Source organism: Triticum urartu, chromosome 4 (genome assembly GCF_003073215.2).
Source record: "Triticum urartu cultivar G1812 chromosome 4, Tu2.1, whole genome shotgun sequence".
NCBI classification, from domain to species: Eukaryota; Viridiplantae; Streptophyta; class Magnoliopsida; order Poales; family Poaceae; genus Triticum; species Triticum urartu.
The window spans coordinates 559,037,328-559,044,068 of NC_053025.1; the positions used below are offsets into that span (position 1 = coordinate 559,037,328).

The window sequence follows — 6,741 nt, forward strand, 5'->3', positions numbered from 1 at the left end:
TTGACATTCAGAAAAGCTACAGCAAATGAACCACACGATCTTTGAGCTAAGCTTAGGATTGGGTCTTGTCCATCACATCATTCTCCTAGTGATGTGATCCCGTTATCAATGACATCCAATGTCCACAGTCAGGAAACCATGACTATCCTTTGATCAACGAGCTAGTCAACTAGAGGCTCACTAGGGACGTGTTGTGGTCTATGTATTCCACACATTGTATTACCGCCCATAAACACAATATAGCTGAACAATAGACAATATCATGAACAAAGAAATATAATAATACCATTTTATATTGCCTCTAGGCATATTTCCACACTTCTGGCATGGAGATTGTGCACAAGCGATGTAAACTAAAAGTTACTTCCTCCGTCCCAAAATATAAGAACGTTTTTGACACTATTGATAGTGTCAAAAACGTTCTTATATTCTGGGACAGAGGGAGTAGTTGTAACGATAATTCTACACAATCTTCTAAAAGCAACATGTGCTCTTATCTAGATAACTGATCCAACATGTTTTCATTCTTTTCTGCATTGGGTCAGTATGTGAAAAGTTTCTCGACTCCACAATCAATTTTCTGTTCTGTTGAAAGGCAAGAGTATGCCATGCTTAATGCGAATCAGCATGAGCGAATTGTTTTCCTAATCGTGTATTTTCCTTGTGATAATTTTTTAACTGAATACCTTGTGATATTTTCCTCAAACAGGTTCCAAAACTATTACTTCATCGACTCTTTCCTGATGTGCGGTATTCACTCTGGATCGATGGGAAACTTAAACTTGTGAAGGATCCTTATCAGTTGTTAGAGAGGTAAACATCACGTTCTCTCACTGACCTCCGTCTGCTACTTATAAACTACTTTGCACACAACTCAATGAAAGCATGCCGTCAAAAAGTAAGTTTGCTTGTTGCCAGTGCCACTTATGCTCTATCTGTTGTATTAAGAGATCCAAGCTGCACCATATTCTTACTTTAATATTAAGTCTACTCTTATCTAGATTTTGACTTCTTATTATTTTGATTTTGTATACACTGTCATGCCGCAGATTCTTGTGGAGGAAAAATGTGCGCTTCGCTATTTCCAGGCATTATAGACTCTTTGATGTCCTTGAGGAAGTTGAGGCCAACAAGGCTGGTGGGAAGTATGATAATGCTTCAATCGATAACCAAATAGAGTTCTACAAGAGAGAGGGTTTAACCCATTATTCATCAGCTAAGTTCCTTATTACAAGCGGTAATGGTTCTTCTCGCTGAATTCTGATATAGAAATATTTCTCCTGAGAACATAAGCGATACATTTTTCTTGAACAGATGTCCCCGAGGGCTGTGTAATTATAGGAGAGCACATACCCATCACCAATCTATTCACATGCCTTTGGTTCAATGAAGTTGATCGTTCCACCTCAAGAGATCAGCTAAGCTTTAGCGCAGCGAGGGATAAAATAAGATCAAGAGTTCTTTTTGACAACTAAATAAGATCAGGAGTTAATTGGACTGTAGACATGTTCCTGGATTGTGGAAGGTGTGATTTTGTTGTTCAGGTACTTTCGAGTTAATGCTTTGTGCGGCACGTCATTCCATTTGCAACCTATAAGTACTACTGCATCTTGGTACCGAGTGCAAACTTGTGAAATTACACAAAAAATCCCGCATAACGATGGATCTTCGCATCGTCATAGGGACTATCTGAAAACAACATCAGTGGACAGATGATTTTTTGGAAAGAACAATGCCAGGATCTTTGACAGAATAGAATTTTATTGGAGTTTGAGGCTATATTATTGATGAGGTATCCTGGAGAGCTGCAAGCTGCCTTTCTTGTTTTGAATCATGTTCCTGTTGTTTTCTCCTTGGTGAGAGTGTATTATGTGGGTAGTGTAATCATCATGATCTCTGAGGCTATGTATAGAGTTGCATCATTGTTTTCTTGAAAATTGACCCTCTAAATTCATGTTCTCTTATAACGTATCCTGTAAAATCTTCTCTGTATTTTAATGAAGTTTGACGTCACGCCATTGAAGATAACAGCAAGTGGAACATTACAAGCCTTATTAATTGCTACTGATGCTACTGATTGTAGTTAAGCTCGTCCATTTTGTTGGAGGCCAACTATGTGCCAAACACACCCAAAAAAAACAGAAATCGAAATGGTCGGCACCTACATGGCCGGCTCCGGAGAGCTTCCACTCAAGCGGCGCACCAAAGGTGCGCCCCAACCACTAGTGCGGTATGCAAAGTGGTGTATACCATCTATGTGGTCCTTTTTTCTATTAAAAAGCCGTGGTGGCTAGCTTTATACTATTACTCTCGAATACATAAGAGTATCTCCATTCGTTTGTCTCCCCAGGAGCCATTTTTTCAGCCAGTTTAGGTCATGCAAACGAAAAAATTGGCGGGGGGGGGGGGGGGGGGGGGGGGGTCATATGCCCTCCCCCAACACTAGAAGACAAGAGAGATGAGAGGAAAAAGAGATGAAGTGGGCGAGAGGGAGTGAGAGGCTGACAGTGGGCTTGTTGCATGCAAATAATAGCGCCGGTGGACCCCTCCCTGGTTTTGGGTTGGGATCGGCGGATGTTATTTTGGCCAAATCCGGCGCAAAACAAGATAGTGGGGGCGTGATTGGGGTAATTTTCCACTGTCGGCGCTAAAAAAAGCCTATGAGAGGGGCATCCTGGCGGCTGGGTGGAGATGCTCTAACACTTACATCGTCAGCTCAAAATTTGAAAATAAAACTAGGGAAGAGTCCGGCCACAGCGTCAGAGGATAGCGTCTATGTGTTTTGCCGTGAGCTGCTAAGTTAAAAAAAACTAGGGGCATGATTGGGGTAATTTTCCACTGTCGGCGTTAAAAAAAGCCTATGGGAGGGGCATCCTGAGGGGCTGGGTGGAGATGCTCTAACACTTCCATCGTCAGCTCAAAATTTGAAAATAAAACTAGGGAAGAGCCCGACCACAGCGTCAGAGGATAGCGTCTATGTGTTTTGTCGTGAGCTGCTAACGTATTTTGGGCATGCAATGCTTACACGGAGTTAAACGACCCTCTTCGACCACAGAGATGGCTGTTTGAGAAACAACTCGAGGTACAAATTCGAATCCTCGGAACATCTAGCCAATTGCTCTGTGAAGTACAAACCAACCCGCTCCTTTGTGCATTGAACTTCTGAAATTTGTAGAACACCTCAACAACCTTTGTGCATTATATGTTTTCATGTTAGGATGAAAAATGGTATAATGCTATTGTCCCTCTTCTTTTTATTTTTAATTGTTTCCTGGAATCATCAATGTGGTGATGACGAGTGTTTTTTACACTAATTCTACAATTTTTTAAATTGAATAATTCTTGATTTCTGAGAAAATCACCTTGATCTTATTACTAATGACTAATACATACAAAAGATTGCGAATATCATTGTTTAATTTCTTTCCGCGGGAAATAGACAATATAAGGGCAGGAAATGAATCTCGAATAGACGTCCTTCGGCTCCAAACTCGTATCGATGATGCTTGGTGCGGCGTCGCTGAAGACTAAAAGTTTTGCTTCCCGTTGTTCTCCATGGATATTGTTAAAGTTCATGATTTTTTAGAAATGAATTATGAATATTTAAAAAAAATGCAAACATTTTTAAAATTTCTGAACATTTTCATATTGGACTTTTATTTTTAATATGTAAAAGGTCCAACAGCTAGTTTTGTGAGGAAAACCTGTTGAAAATTGAAGAAAAAACTGAGCAAAAAATCACTCTATGGTGAGCCGGCCCATCCAAGCACTCTGTGCATCACCCCTGCCATTGACGCAAAGTGCGTCAAAATTAAGGATTTAAGGGCTCCATGGAGCTCAGTCTCCAAAATGCTCTAGTAAACAATTCCAAATGGAGGCTGAGCTCCACAAAGGACTTAATTTAACAAGTTTAAAACTCAAACTTTTCAATTTGGGAAATTTCTAAAAGATACACATATATCACGAGACATACTGTACATGTGTGAAAATTTTCAGGTCAAAATACATTAAACTAAGAGGTGCACAAAATTTGAAAATAAAACTAGGGAAGAGTCCGGCCACAACGTCAGAGGATAGCGTCTATGTGTTTTGCCGTGAGTTGCTAACGTATTTTGGGCATGCAATGCTTACACGGAGTTAAACGACCCTCTTCGACCACGGAGATGGCTGCTTGAGAAATGATGTCTACTACACAACCTTCTTCTTGTAGACATTGTTGGGCCTCCAAGTGCAGAGGTTTGTAGGACAGTAACACGAAGAGAGAGAGAGAGAGATCAAACACATAGCTACTGGTACATACCCTCAGCCCCGAGGGAGAACTACTCCCTCCTCATCATGGAGAGCACCGGGATGATGAAGATGGCCACCGGTGAGGGATCCCCCTCGGCAGGGTGCCGGAACAGGGTCCCGATTGACTTTTGGTGGCTACGGAGGCTTCTGGCGGCGGAACTCCCGATCTATCTTGCGTTCTGGAAGTTTTAGGTCACGTAGGTATATATGGGTGCAGGAGGTACGTCAGGGGAGCCACGAGGGCCCCACGAGACAGGGGCGCGCCCCACCCTCGTGAGCACCTCGTTCCTTCCTTGACGTGGGGTCCAAGTCCATCAGGTGTGTTTCCTTCCAAAAATAACTTCTCCAGTTGATTTCGTTCCGTTTCGACTCCGTCTGATATTCCTTTTCTTCAAAACACTGAAATAGGCATAAAACAGCAAATCTGGGCTGGGCCTCCGGTTAATAGGTTAGTCCCAAAAATAATATAAAAGTGGAAAATAAAGCCCAATATTGCCTAAAACAGTAGATAATATAGCATGGAGCAATCAAAAATTATAGATACGTTGGAGACGTATCAAGCATCCCCAAGCTTAATTCCTGCTTGTCCTCGAGTAGGTAAATGATAAAAAGATAATTTTTGAAGTTGAATGCTAGTTGGCATAATTTTCATGTAATTCTTAGAAAATAAGTTCATATTGACATAAAAATAATAATATTAAGATATGCACAACCCCGATGACAAGCCAAGCAATTGTTTCATACTTTTGATTCTCAAACTTTTTCAATCTTCACGCAATACATGAGCGTGAGCCATGGACATAGCACTATAGGTGGAATAGAATGGTGGTTGTGGAGAAGACAAAAAGGAGAAGATAGTCTCACATCAACTAGGCGTATCAACGGGCTATGGAGATGCCCATCAGTAGATATCAATGTGAGTGAGTAGGGATTGCCATGCAACGTATGCACTAGAGCTATAAATGTATGAAAGCTCAACAAAAGAAACTAAGTGGGTGTGCATCCAACTTGCTTGCTCACGAAGACCTAGGGCAATTTGAGGAAGCCCATAATTGGAATATACAAGCCAAGTTCTATAATTTAAAATTCCCACTAGTGTATGAAAGTGACAACATATGAGACTCTCTATATGAAGAACATGGTGCTACTTTGAAGCACAATATATGAGACTCGCTATATCATGGTGCTACTTTGAAGCACAAGTGTGGAAAAAGGAATAGTAGCATTGCCCCTTTTTTTATTTATTTTTTTTTTTGGCCCTTTTTTATGGCCTTTCTCTTTTTTGGGACAATGCTCTATTGAATGATGATCATTCACACTTTTATTTATTTACAACTCAATGATACAACTCGATTCTAAAACAAAGTATGACTCTATATGAAATGCCTCCGGCGGTGTACCGGGATATGCAATGAATCAAGAGTGACAAGTATGAAAGAATTATGAACAGTGGCTTTGCCACAAATACTATGTCAACTAACAATGATCATGCTAAGCAAATATGACAATGAATGAATGTGTCCATGATGAACTAGATGGTGGAAAGTTGCAATGCAATAATATCTCGGATGCTATGGAATGCCAATAGGTAGTATGGTGGCTGTTTTGAAGGAAGGTAATATGGATAGGTGTATGATACCGGCGAAAGGTACGCGGTATTAGCGAGGCTAGCAAAGGTGAGAGTGCGTATAATCCATGGACTCAACATTAGTCATAAAGAACTCATATACTTATTGCAAAAATCTAGAAGTTATCAAAGAAAAGTATTACGCGCATGATCCTAGGGGGATAGATTGGTAGGAAAAGACCATCGCTCGTCCTCAACCGCCACTCATAAGGAAGACAATCAATAAATAAATCATGCTCCGACTTCGTCACATAACGGTTCACCATACGTGCATGCTACGGGAATCACAAACTTTAACACAAGTATTCTTTAAATTCACAACTACTGAACTAGCATGACTCTAATATCACCATCCATATCTCAAAACAATTATCAAGTATCAAACTTCTCATAGTATTCAACACACTCATAAGAGAATTTTATTATTCTTGAATACCTAGCATATTAGGATTTTAAGCAAATTACCATGCTATTTAAGACTCTCAAAATAATATAAGTGAAGCATGAGAGTTCATCTATTTCTTCAAAATAAAACTACCACCATGCTCTAAAAGATATAAGTGAAGCACTAGAGCAAATGACAAACTACTCCGAAGATATAAGTGAAGATCAATGAGTAGTGAATAATTATGCAACTATGTGAAGACTCTCTAACATTTAATAATTTCAGATCTTGGTATTTTATTCAAACAGCAAGCAAAGCAAAATAAAATGACATTCTAAGAATAGCAAACATCATGTGAAGAAGCAAAAACTTAGGATCAACCGGTACTAACCGATAGTTGTTGAAGAAGAAAGGTGGGATGCCAACCGGGGCATCCCCA

At 40.1% G+C, this 6,741-nt stretch overlaps 1 long non-coding RNA gene across 1 annotated transcript; it reads left to right on the forward strand.

Annotated features, from left to right (window-relative positions):
* The first annotated feature begins 489 nt into the window (after positions 1-489).
* On the forward strand, positions 490-1,831 carry LOC125554147. The gene is made up of 3 exons (XR_007304332.1): positions 490-813; positions 1,050-1,237; positions 1,315-1,831. It is a non-coding gene; the product is annotated as an uncharacterized LOC125554147 (long non-coding RNA).
* Positions 1,832-6,741: the final 4,910 nt, after the last annotated feature.